The sequence below is a fragment of the Dermochelys coriacea genome, chromosome 1, assembly GCF_009764565.3.
Source record: "Dermochelys coriacea isolate rDerCor1 chromosome 1, rDerCor1.pri.v4, whole genome shotgun sequence".
Lineage (NCBI taxonomy): Eukaryota > Metazoa > Chordata > Testudines > Dermochelyidae > Dermochelys > Dermochelys coriacea.
This window is the reverse complement of record NC_050068.2, coordinates 168,894,713-168,908,632: the sequence shown is the minus strand read 5'-3', so window position 1 is coordinate 168,908,632 and position 13,920 is coordinate 168,894,713. Positions and strand designations below refer to the sequence as shown.

The window sequence follows — 13,920 nt, the reverse complement described above, 5'->3', positions numbered from 1 at the left end:
GCCTCTCATTCATACTTCAACCTATTCATGATGACGACAGCAACTTCTTTGTCAGCCTTTTTGATTACAACAAGAACGAGTCCCTGTGGCACCTTAGAGACTAACAAATTTATTTGGGCATAAGCTTTTATGGGCTAGAACCCACTTCATCAGATGCATGGAGTGGAAAATACAGTAGCAGGTATAAATTCACAGCACATGAAAAGATGGGAGTTGCCTTACCAAGTGGGAGGTCTAACCAGACAATTAAATTAATAGTAGGATACCAAGGGAGGAAAAAAAAAAATCACTTTTGTAGTGGTAATGAGAGTGGCTAACTTCAAACAGTTGAAAAGAAGGTGTGAGTAACAGTAGGGGGAAGTTAGTATGGGGGAAATTAGGTTTTGTAATGACCCAACCACTCCCAGTCTTTATTCAGGGCTAATTTGATGGTGTCCAGTTTGCAAGTTAATTCCAGTACCACAGTTTCACATTAGAGTCTGTTTTTGAAGCTTTTTGTTGAAGAATTGCCACTTTTAGGCCTGTTATTGGGTGACCAGGGAGATTGAAGTGTTCTCCTACTGCTTTTTAAAAGTTATAATTCCTTATGTCCGATTTGTGTCCATTTATTCTTTTGCGTAGAGACTGTCCGGTTTGCCCAATGTACATGGCAGAGGGGCATTGCTTGCACATGATGGCCTATATCACATTGATAGATGTGCAGGTGAACAAGCCCCTGGTGGTGTGACTGATGTGGTTAGGTCCTATGATAGTGTCTTTTGAATAGATATATGGACAGAGTTGGCACTGGGGTTTGTTGCAGGGTTTGGTTCCTGGGTTGGTGTTTTTGTTGTGTGGTGTGTAGTTGTTGATGAATATTTGCTTCAGGTTGGGGGGCTCTCTGTAAGGGCTGGCCTGTCTCCCAAGGTCTGTGAAAGCAAGGGATCATTCTTCAGGATAGGTTGCAGATCCTTGATGCGCTGGAGAGCTTTTAGTTGGGTGCTGTAGGTGACGGCTAGTGTCCTTCTGTTACTTTCTTTGTTGGGCCTGTCTTGTAGTAGGTGACTTCTGGGTACCCTTTTGATTATGTCAGAGTTGTTTCTGAGGCTGTGGATGATGTTTTGTTCTGCACAGCTGAGGTTATGGGGCAAGTGATGCTGCTTTTCCACAATTTCAGCTCATGCATGTTGGCGGAAGCACTCTATGCAGAAGTCCAGTCTGTTATTTTGACTGTCAGGAGGACATGCATAATCCTTCTTGTAGCGTTGGTAGGAGGGTTTCTGTGGGTTAGTGTACTGTTCAGTGGTGACACAAAAATATTCCTTGAGTCAGAGACAGCGAAAGTAGGGTTCCAGGTCACGGCAGAACTGTATCATGAGTTTCTGCCTCAGAGCATGCGCACTGCTGCTTATCTCATGCTTAAGCCCCCGTGTGGCCCTCACAGCAGAAAATAGGGGTTGCCCTGCCTCTCTTATCAGCATGACCTGATCTGTAGGTGTGCTCTGAACCGTCCTAACTCCACACAAAATAGCCAGGGAGGGCAGGAGGCAAAGTTAGCCTTCCTTCTAAACTTTAGCCCAGTGATCATAGTACTCACTAGTACAATATCCCTCCTCTGCTGGTATGGAGAAGGAATTTGTATAGACCTCTCATGAGAAGGCCCTGACCACTGGGATATATTTCCCTCAATCTCTTGAAGCTATTCCACTTTGTATTAAATAATTAAGTATTAATTGGGCCAGATAAAGAATGAGAATTATTCTTTAGTCCAGTGGTTAGAGCAGTCATCTGAGAGGGTAAGAAATCCTCGTTCACATCCTTATCAGGCAGAGGGAGAATTGAATTAGAATTTCACATTTTGGGTGAGTACCCTAACAGCTGGAGTGACAATTATGAGGGAGGCTGCCACTGCTGTCACCAGCCATTTTGTATGAAGTTGAGTGTGTACTGCTGCCATTCCCATAAGAGCTGGCTTAGGTGCCAGACTTTGAGAGGGTTCCCAGCTGTGGATCCCAAGAGGAGATAAGCACCTAAGACTGGGCTACAGGGAGGTGCCTAAGTCAGAGAAAGGTGGGGTTTAAGGCACAAAATCTCATCAACATCTCCTATTGGCCTAACATGCTGGGTTTTGTGGATCATATTCTCAGAAGCCTCTTTCTCCAAGCATATTTTATATGGAGACTAGGTGCCTAATGCAGGGTTTGTGGATTCCAGTGATTTTCAACGTGCCTAGAAATGATGTGGAATTCTGGTACAAAAGGTGTACAAAGTATTATTGTCACCTTAATTTTCCAGGTCTCTTCAAAAAGGTGGTTCTCACCGTCTCGTTTTCCTTGAAAACAGAAGGACACTACCCCATTGGCCATGCTGTAGGTTTGCCAATTCATTCAAAATAGTGCAACATACATGCTAGATAAAGGTATGTTTTGGGAATTACTCCTAATGTGTAGGACCTCGATAAGTTTAGTTTCTAAGACACAAGACAGATTTCTCTGATGTATTTATAGGAATCTAAAGGTTTTATAAAATGGTACTGAAATTCTAGTGCCATTATTCAGATGCAGAGACTAATTTTAAAGGTTCATAATAAAGGAAGGTAATCATCAAATTTGAGGTTTCTAAATTCTAATAATGTTTAGAATGAGTACAACCCATCAACTCATATCACCCATCTCTAGCTAAGCATACTGGCAAATAATTGAACACATGCCTAATTTTAAGCATGTGGAGTAGGTCCAGTGGTTTCAAAGGGACTACTCAGGGGCTTAAGTACCTTGCTGAATTAGTGCCATAAGGAGAATAGTTACAGGGCTATATCTACAGAGTTGGAAATGCAATGTTTAAAAATGACAGGCTAATTTGCAAGTTGCTAGGAACACTATTTCAGCTGAAGACTGAAGAGAATACACAACCATAAACAAAACAGAGCATGTCATCTATAATGACCAATTTTGTCTTTAATGCAGAGTTTGAGCTGAAAAACACTTACCCCAGATAAATGAGTAGTAATGCACTGAGACTAAGGAGCTTTCACATACCTCCTCCCCCATATGCTAGGCACTGTCCCGGAAAGCTTTTTTGAAGGTTTTTTTTCCCTTCACTTCTTTAGCAATATTTGTGCTGCCTGGACATTTTTTACTTCACTGGTTAAAGATGCCAGTAAAGATACTGGGCCCCAAGTTCCTCAAAGGTACTTTGCCACCTGTCTAACTCCCACTGAAACAGTTAGGCTCTTAAACAACTTTGAGGATTTGGACCCAAGAACCCTGTTCCTGTTGATTTCAGTAGGAGATTGGTCATTGACTTTAGGGGTGCAGGCTTGGACAGTAGGTAAGCAAACTGCTTGGTTTGGGTTCTTTGTTTTGAATCATCAAGTAAAGTCTCAAATTGGTCAAATACTGCTGTCAGTTGCATCTTTTACCTGGTTCTAAAACTGCACAAGTAGCTTAAAACATTAAAAACAGGAAGCACTTCTCAAAGACTCAAACTAGGCCAATGCTGTTTTCAGACCCAGTCAGCTGAGGTAAACTACATTCATTGATCACACCATAGATTAAATCACAATAAAATCTTTTCATAAACTCACAAGAAACACCACAAAAGATCAATAGACTGAATTAAAGCCAAGATATAAAAGTTTTCTGAGACTTAAGAAATGAAATATTTATAGCTCACTGACATTAATCCCTTGTCCCTTGTTTTATCTGTTACATTATAGGAGAGTTATATTAATTTCCCAGAATTGAATCAAAGCTATTGAAGGAGAAAAGGGGGTTTGCAGAAGACTGAAACAAGTTATTAAACAGCCTCAGAGTATGGAGCTAGCTTTAATAAAATTGTTCTTTATAGCCCTTGTTATGCTTTCATGATTTCAGTACTTTGTCTCCTTTATTCCTGAGCTGGAAAGGCTACAAATATACTTTTAAGTTCATTCCTGGAGTAAGTGGGCTTAATTCCAGATTGAGATGCTAAAGGAGCACTCAAAGAAGATAAGGCCATTGTGGATAAATGAAATCTTGCATCTGTCTTCACAGTTGAGGATGTGAGTGATATTCCCAAATCTGAGCCATTCTTTTTGGGTGACAAATCTGAGGAACTGTCCCAGATTGAGGGGTCAATAGAGGTGGTTTTGGAACAAATTGATAAACTAAGCAATAATAAGTCACCAGGACCAGATGGTATTCACCCAAGAGTTCTGAAGGAACTCAAATGTTCAATTGCAGAACTATATAATTTAAATCAACTTCTATATCAGATGATTTAGTCGGGGATTGGTCCTGCTTTGAGCAGAGGGTTGGACTAGATGACCTCCTGAGGACCCTTCCAACCCTGATATTCTATGACTCGAGGATAATTAATGTGATGCCAATTTTTAAAAAAGCTCCAGAGGCTATCCTGGTAATTACAGGACACTAAACCCAACTTCAGTACTGGGCAAATTGGTTGAAACTACAATAAAGAACAGAATTATCGGACACAGATGAACACGATTTGTTGGGAAAGAGGCAACATGTTTTTTGTAAAGGGAAATCAGCCTCACTGATCTACTAAAATTTTTTGAGGGGTCAACAAGCATGTGGACAAAAGTGATCCAGTGGATATAGCGTACTTAGATTTTCAGAAAGCCTTTGACAGGGACCCTCACCAAAGGCTCTTAAGCAAAGTAAGCTGTCATGGGATAAGAGAGAAGGTCCTCTTGTGGATCAGTAGCTGCTTAAAAGATAGGAGATAAAGGGTAAGAATAAATGGTCAGTTTTCAGAATGGAGAGAGGTAAATAGTGGTGTCCCCCAGAGGTCTGTACTGCGACCAATACTATTCAACATATTCATAAGTGATCTAGAAAAAAATTGCAGATGATACAAAACTACTCAAGATAGTTAAATCCAAAGCCAACTGTAAAGAATTTCAAAGGGATCTCACAAAACTCTGTGATCGGGCAACAAAATGGTAGATGAAATTCAATGTTGATAATGAAAACAATCCCAACCATACACATACAATGATGGGGTCTAAATTAGCTGTTACCACTCAAGAAAGATCTTTGAGTCATTGTGGATAATTCTCTGTAAACATCCACTCAATGTGCAGCGTCAGTCAAAAAAGTGAACAGAATGTTGGCAATCATTAAGAAAAGGATAGATGGTAAGACAGAAAATATATTTCCTCTATATAAATCCATGATATGCCCACATCTTGAATACTGTGTGCAGATCTGGTCACCCCATCTCCAAAAAGAGATATTGGAATTGGAAAAAAGAAAAGGAGTACTTGTGGCACCTTAGCGAGTCTCTAAGGTGCCACAAGTACTCCTTTTCTTTTTGCGAATACAGACTAACACGGCTGCTACTCTGAAACCTGGAATTGGAAAAGGTACAGAAAAGGGCAACAAAAATAAATTAGGGATATGGAACAGCTTCCATATGAGATTAATAAGACTGCGACTTTTCAGCTTGAATAAGAGACTATTGGTGGGGGGAGGGTATGACAGAGGTCTATAAAATCATAACTGGGGTGGAGAAAGTAAATGAGGAAGGGTTATTTACTCCTTCTCATAATACAAGAACTAGGGGACACCAAAGGAAATAAATAGACAGCAGGTTTAAAACAAACAAAAGGATGTATTTCTTCACAGAACACAGTCAACCTGTGGAATTCCTGGCCAGAGAATGTTCTGAAAGCCAAGACTAAGGCTTCAAAAAGGAACTAGATACGTTCATGGAGGATAGGTCCATGAATGGCTATTAAGCAGGATGGACAGGGTTGATGTCCCTAGCCTCTGTTTACCAGAAGATGGAAATGGGTGACAGGGGATGAATCACTTGAGGATTACCTGTTCTGTTCATTCAGCACCTGACATTGGCCACTGTCAGAAGACAGGATACTGGGCTAGATGGACCTTTGGTCTGCCCAAATATGGCTGATCTTATGTTCTACTCGGTCATTCTTATATATTTTTGTATTCTGGTATTACCATGTCTCATTGATTAGCATTGTTCCACAGTTTCATTGATGACTTCAGCTTTTATACCATGTGAGGTAATAAGGAAAATCAGCAAAGTCATGCTGCACAAATATTTTAAAAAGTTATAAGGCACTAAGTATCTCACCTCCCTCTGGGCAACTGCAGAATTCTGTACGTTTTGCAGAAAACTATACGCTTATTCATAGCAAATAACAAAAGAAAAATTTAAGTCAAACATAGTGCTCTAATTTAGCATGGAGACTGCATGGCAACACAGATTTCTTGGCACTGCCCACATAGCTTGTGGTTTTTTTCTATTCTCACACCATTTTTGTGGGCACCATCCTGGCAAAACGTGGCATATTTTCTGCAGCGTCTGTGAATAGAATCCTTCTCTGCTTTTTGGGGACAATGGACATGCTTCAGGAGAACATACTCCTGAAGTGCACAGACAATTATTAGCCTCTTTTTGCCTCTCCCTCACCCCTTCCAGCCACCAACCCCTCTCCCCCACACTAGCAACCTGCAGAGGTGCAATTACTAAACTGCCTCTACTGCACAATCCTTAAATAGGTCCCCACCACCCACAACCTACTTTCGTTTACTAACCTTTTCCCAAAGCTGGCAAAACAGCCACCACCAGTCCACCCCCCACCCCACACCACAGGAGTCCTATACTTATGAGAGGCTGTGAAAACACCTTGTCATTTTGTTTCCAGTGGTGTCCTGCAGGGCTAGTTTCTTGGCCCTACACTATTTAACATCTTTATCAATGATCTGGAAGAACAAAACAATCATCACTGATAAAGTCTGAAGATAAACACTGGGGGAGTAGTAGATAATGAAGATGACAGGTCACTGATTCAGAGCATCTGGATCACATGGTAAACTGTGTGAAAGTGAACAATGTGTGTTTTAATATTTATACATTTGCATTTAGCCTTCTAGAAACAGAGACTGTAGGTCATATTTACAAGTTGGGGGACTCTACTCTGGGAAGGAAGGACTCTGAAAAAGATTTGGGGGTTGTAGGGGATGAACAACAGCTCCCAGTGTGATGCTGTGGACAAAAGAGCTAATGTGATCCTGGGAATGCATACAGCGGAATCTTGAGGTTATTTTATCTCTGTATTTAGCATGAGTGCAACTGCTGCTGGAATACTGTGACCAGTTCTGGTGCCAACAATTCAAGAAGGATGGTGATACATTGGAAAGGGTTCAGAGAAGAGCCAAGAATATGAATGAAAAAATGAGATAATATGCCTTATAGTGATAGGCTAAATAGATTGAGATCCTCGAGTCTAACAAAGAGAAGGTTAACTAGTGACTTGATTAGTCTACTAGTACCTATATGGGAAACAAATATTTCGTAATGGGCTTTTCAATCTAGCAGAGAAAGGTATAACATGATCTAATGGCTGAAAGTCAAAATTAGACAAATTCAGACTGGAAATAAGGCATACATATTTAACGGTGAAAGGAATTAACCATTGGAAAAAGCACCAAGGGCTGAGGAGTATTCTCCATTACTGATAGTTTTTCAGTCAAGATTTTCTAACAGACATGCTCCAGGAATTGCATGGGGATATTCTATGGCCTGTCTGTTCTAGTCTGATCTTCTTCAGGAGGTCAGACTAGATCAGTGGTTTTCAATTTTTTTTTCTGGCTCAGTTGAAGAAAATTGTTGATGCTTGTGACCCAAAGGATCTGGAGATTAGGGTTCTGGGGTGTGGGAGGGGCTCAGGCAGAGGGTTGGGGTGCAGGGGTGAGGGCTGCAGGGTAGGGCCAAGGATGAGGGGGTTGAGGTTCAGGAGGGGGCCAGGGCTCTGGGCTGGGTGTCCAGGCTCTGGGGTGGGATTGGGGTGCAGGACTTTTAACAGCCCAGTTGGCGATGCTGACCACAGTCACCATGACCCAGTGCCTTACATTCCGCAACCCAGTACTGGGTTGTGACCTGCAGTTTGAAAACCACTGGACTAGATGATTGCAATGGTCCCTTCCGGTCTTAGAATCTATGACCAGCTCAACCAATACTGGGAAGAGCCTATGGGAATGGAATTCCACATTTGAGGAAAAAGCAACATCACATCACTGTCTACATTAAACTAATTGTCCATTTTCTCCCCTCCTCCCCACCAATAGCAACTAACATGCTGTGGTGATAAAACAGGAGTACTAACATTGCGTGAACGTCTGTCCAATCTACACTGGAGGAATAGGAGCTCAAGAGATGACATGTTCAAAGAACTCATCAACATCCCAAGAGAGGGCTAAAAAGACGAAGTGGAGAGAAGTGTTCCCAAAGAACAACCGAGGAGAGAAAAGTATGTGGAACTGGCTAGGTCCTCACATACACAGCTGTTGATGGAGAGGCAAACACCACTCGTAGAGAACACAGTGGCTTTCTAGTTAAGGACTACATCAGTCTACAAATCCCCTGCAACCCTCTACCCCGATACTGGGACACACACCATTCACTACAACAATGCCCAGAAACAGGTCATTTTCTAGGCAATCTTTGCCACAGGACAACAAATGGAGAGACAATGGGAGATCCCCTTAACTTGAGGGGAAGGCCTTTCTACTGACATCCCAAGATGCAGAGAGCAATTCTGAGCAACCTACATACAAAAAATTGTGACTTTAAAAGCCCAAAATTGACTGCACACTATATTTCATAAGTTTATTAGGGTTTTGATGAGTTTAATTCACTTTGTTAGGTATATTTAATAGTATTTTACTCACACTGTTTAAATTGGTGTATTTATTAAAAATTCATTGAAAAGGTCTTCAGTCATACAACTAGAACAGTTCACGAGTGTCAATCTCCATGCATTAATTTATGCAACAATCATTAAACAATTCATGAAAATGCATGTCCTGTACACAAATCCATTAAAAAACCCATGAAAATGCCACCTGCACATACACTACAAGATTCATACATGCACCATGTTAGAATCCCCACATGAAGCATGATAAAAGCTTTGCACCATTGCACACACAATGTGTGTGCAGTAATCATAATTAAGACTATGATTTAGTCAGAGGTTACAGAACTCACAGAATCCGTGACTTCCAAAGACCTCCGGGACTTAATCCCCTAGTGGCTGGGAGCTGCAGGGTTTCACAGCCTCCTGCAGTGACAGGGAGCTGTGAGGTATTCCCACTGCCTGAGGCAGCAGTGTCCTCAAGCTCTTAGCTGCCGGCAGCAAGGGGTATGCCCCACACAGTCCCGGTAGTGGCAGGGGAGTTACCTAGTGGCTCCCCATGCTGCTGCAGTGGACAGGGAACCGCTACGGCTCTGCCCTGAGTAGTTGTAACATTTCTTAGAGAAATCTTCTCTGGCTTTTCAAAACATTCAGCAGGTCAACCAGCCTTCTCCTCCCCCCATCTATCTGAAAGGCTCTCCCCTTTGATTTCACCAGGATTGTGCAAAACACTGCAAACAGCTATAAAAGGCAAATACTTTTAGTCAGTCTCCAGCCTCGACACCAGATTCTTTCTTCTGCCTTTCAGTCTCCCAAATGCATATTCCCCTGTCATTCTAGCACTAGTCAAGGTATAATCGAACAGTTCCATTCTCCCATCCTATTATCGAGGAAAAGGCTTCATAAGCCATGGATGCAGATAGTATGCAGGGTCCCCCAGAATGGTAGCATGGATGGCAACACCATCTGTGTCCATAGAATGCATGGGAGCCAAAGTTCTATTTCTAGTTCTAAAACAGTCTAGAGTTTCTAAAGATCCAAGACATCCTGGACATTTCCAGATCATCCCATGCAAACACTGATTGACAGTGAGCAGCCAGGCCTTGCAGCACCGTGGAGACCCTTTCTGTGGATGAACTCTGAGGCCTGGTATTGGGGGCAAAGAATAGGCGCACAGGCCCTTTCAATGGCCTCAGTGCAGCCGGGCAAAACCATTAATAACCTCTTGTCAATTGTCACACCTTATGATCCAGAGGAGCAGTACCTTTTCGATAATGGCACACCTCCATGGCAACAGCCCTGATGGTTGCTCTACCAACACCAAACGGATTGGCTACTGACTTGAGGCAATTGGAGGTGGTGAACTTCCAATTGGTGATGACCACATGCCTCTCCATGCACCAACACATGCTGGTGTTCTGCTGCTGTAGTTCTGCCAAGAATTCTACACAGATTTCTAGGAAAGTGGCTTTTGACATCCTGAAGTTCTTCACCAGTGCTGATCATCCCTATCCTGTCCCACCAGTCAGTGCTAGTTGGCTGAGCTCAAAAGTGGTGCTCTGGGAGTGAAGCCACTCTAGAAAGAGATCTTGGAGATGTGTCTGCTCAAGTTCAGCCTCTCCCTCCTCAGGTGCTCTTATTACCCTGGTTCTGTTTAGATATGCTTCCAATGGCCTATTTGTATTGATTACAATGCTTGCCAATGTTTCCTCCATGCTGTCAGAGCACTTTGAAAATCATGCTGGCTTGTAAAAATCAGATGAATGATGGGATGAAAGACATCAAGGGGAGTTTAGTTTATCCTCAAGTCCCAGAATTCCATTGCCTTCTGGTAGGTGTCTCACAATTTGCAATGCAATAAAGAAATGATCCATGTGATGTCTGACCAGAATGCTGAGCGCTTGTTTTGAAACACTGCTGTGCTGCATGACCACAATAACGAGAGAAAAGAATAACCTAATTGTGGGATAACAATGTGGTATTTATGCACTGCTTGTGCCGTGGATCGCTTAGGGTATGTCTGCACTGTAACTAAAAACCTACATCTTGCTCACATCATCTGACACAGGCCAGCCATGGGCTATGTAGACATACATTACATGTGGATACCCAAAACACACAGCAAGTTTCAAGTGTACACCTGCCCTAATGCACACTACTTAAATTTAGAACACTGAGTAATAGTCACTTGCAGTGAACCATTTGTATTCAATCCATAGAATAAAATAAAGTGAATGCATTCTAAGAATTAAATCTCTGAATAAATGCATTTTACTCATGTATGCTCCATGGGCAAAAAGGGGAAAGAATCAAAATTCATGAAGCAAATGTTTCACTGGGCTTTGCTTTTGAATGTTATTTTGGCTTTGGTGTACCACATTATGGGGGAAGTGTCTCTTCACATGGCTGAATATAGTGCCAAAGATCCAGTTGAGGCCAATATCACCTGTTTTGATTTCCCAGTAAGAGTCCACAGCTGAAGGAACCCTCACAACAAGGATTTGCAAAACTTTTTTCAATGGCCCTCTAAAAGCTCAAAAGCATATGTTATGTCCCAATAACAAAACAGCCCACTTTTTTTTTTTTTTTAAAAATGTCCCCCCCCCCCCCCGAGAGGGAGAGGGTAGCCACTATCCTTAATTTAAAAAAAAAAAAACAAAACATGAAAACTGTGGTTATGACAAAAAAAAAAGTAGAAATGGATTGTCATGGATCATAAGTCTCATAAGCTGGAAAAAAGTGAACAAAGTTGAAAAGTTTTGCAGGTGACTTGAGAAAATTACTCTACAGCGATCAAAATGCCTCTTATGTTTTTCAGTAATTGGGCTATAATAGATTTGTAGAACAGTCTGCTTCCTTCCTGCAGTAAGATATACTGGATACCATTCCATGAAAACATTGTTATCTGTGGGAAGAAAAGAAAATTCACCACTTGCCATTTAGTTCTTGCTCTAACTTGAAAATATCCTTGAAGTATTATTCCATTATCAAATAATGTCTCTGATGCATTCCAGGACTTCACAAAGTTTCAGCATAAGTTACCTTCCTTCTGAATCGATTAGGTTTCTGTTCTGGGATTAGGATAAATAATTTTAGAAGAATGAATAACCAACCTTTGCAAAAAAGTACAGATTTCCTTTTTTCAGTGAACTTTGTCTCCGTGAGAATGAGTCCCCAGAACAATAACTATATTGCAAAAGTGTTTAGCTAATCAATAAACTGCTTCCTATTCTGTAATTACTTTTCATTAGAAATGAACATTTATTAAAATAGGATCGTCCCATGTACCCGAGTGCCTTCATATTGAATGTAGGCATCTGAACCAGCAACTGTGCCTGGAAAGGGCAAAATTTGCCTCCTCAGGCTTGAACACTACCGCTCAGCGTGAAAGAAACAAACTACACACACACAAACTCACCAAAATGAGAAGATATAGCGAGACCACTGCTAAAGATGGTGTTTCCCAGCCCATTGCTGTATCCCTGACCCTCACTCCTAAATGTTCTATTAAATGTCAGCTCTGTCTGGAATTTAAGTTTCTCTCTATCCCTATTCCAATTTTTTTTTAAATTAATGGAAGGCTAAGTTAAATAACCTGGGTCAAATACACCTTGAAGCTAATCAGCTTCCTCACCTTCTCTTGTTACCTCTCACTCCTTAGCCTAGCGCTGCCTCTCCTTGCAGAGTGTAGCCACTTGCAGAGTGACAAAAATGGTAGGTACCCCAGTGGAAAAAAAGCCTCAAGCTTTCCCCCCCAGCTCACCATACTCCTGGTTCTGTACTGCTCTGTATTCCAAGGGTTTTTTTTCCTCATCCCTGGTTTCAACTGCTGAACCATGCTTGTTCCTGCTATAATGTAGTCATCAAGAACCAGCAACAGAATAAGGCAGAATATGGTAGGAAAACAATGGATGTTACTCACAGGAAGAATGAGTTATGTTATGAGACAAACTTCTCCTCACCATTCCAAGTGGGCCCCTATCATGCCACAGTGACCTCCCTTAAACTATGGAAGTTACTCAGTCCCCAGATAACACCCTTTGGGTATTAGCTAGTTTCCTAAGGGTTACACTTGAAGCTGTGACTAGCTAGTCAGGAGAAAAATGTCACCATAAATGTCATGAAAACCTTCCATATTATATTGAAATGCTAATAGAAACTATCAGTGAAAAGTTTCTGATCACTTCTAGCTGTGAGGCATAGGCTCCAAATATGACTGCAATTGCATCCATAGGCCCTGATCCTGCAATTTACTTCAGTGGCGCTACTCACATGCTTATGTCTTTCAGGATTGGTGACATAATTTGTAGGTATAAAATAACAGTATAAAAATATTCACATGATTGGGCTGGAGGCTAAACACTTGCCCCAAATAGTTCTATGTTCACCTTTAGAACTGAAAAAACAAAACATTTAATTTTACTAAACAGCATTAGCAGTCAGATGTGTTGGGCTCTTTTGGCCTGGGTCAACTGTAGTGTGTTTTGGCTCCCCCCTCCCCACTAATTCATATTATCTATTCACCATAGGTGATTGTCACAAGGTGCTCTACTCACCACTAGATGGCACCTCCTCCTGGCCACTCTGGGAGATTAACTCTGTGAACCAATGCCCCTTCCTGAGTTTGCACCCCATCTCTCACTCCAGGAGCTGCTGAGGCTTCATGACTTAACCATCTGGCCAGGTCACCATGCAGTTTCCCTTTCTGGGATAACAAAGTCCTTTCGTTGGAACAGGCTCAGACAGTCTTCTCATTCCCTGCCGAGCCAGTGCCACTTCCCCAATAGCTTCTAGGTAAACCTGGGCCCACTCTCTACTCCACATTCCAGTTCAGAGACCCTCTAATCAACAGTCAAGGTCTTTCCCCTTCTGAACCTTGCTGCTACTTTTCCTGAGGCTTTCCTGTCTGGCTCCTTTCTCTCTCTGGTTTTGCCAGCCTCCCAGTTCCTCCTCCTAGGTAGTAGTTGTAGGCTACTTGCTTCTGTAGTCTCCAAACACACATCCCTTCTCCAAAAGCCCTACTGCAAACTACTTCCCTGCAAGTCCTCACTGCTCTCAGCTACAGGGCTCTATAAAAACCCCCTTCTGTTTCTCCACAGGTGAGCTTGCTCCTAATTAGCTCCCTCCACACATCTTATGTCTCCCTCATTTGCTGCTTAATTGGCTGATTGGGCCCACCTGGCCTAATTCAGCCCTCTCAGAACCAGTGTGGGGAGTACACCCCAACAAACAGACAAAATCATATGTGCCAAATTTGAATGGGATTT

General features: G+C 42.0%; 1 long non-coding RNA gene across 1 annotated transcript; it reads right to left on the bottom strand.

Moving 5' to 3' along the window:
• Positions 1–8,691: 8,691 nt before the first annotated feature.
• LOC119842805 lies at positions 8,692–13,701 on the bottom strand. The gene is made up of 2 exons (XR_005288805.1): positions 13,210–13,701; positions 8,692–11,558 (listed from the first exon to the last, which is right to left on the bottom strand). It is a non-coding gene; the product is annotated as an uncharacterized LOC119842805 (long non-coding RNA).
• Between the last annotated feature and the right edge of the window lie 219 nt (positions 13,702–13,920).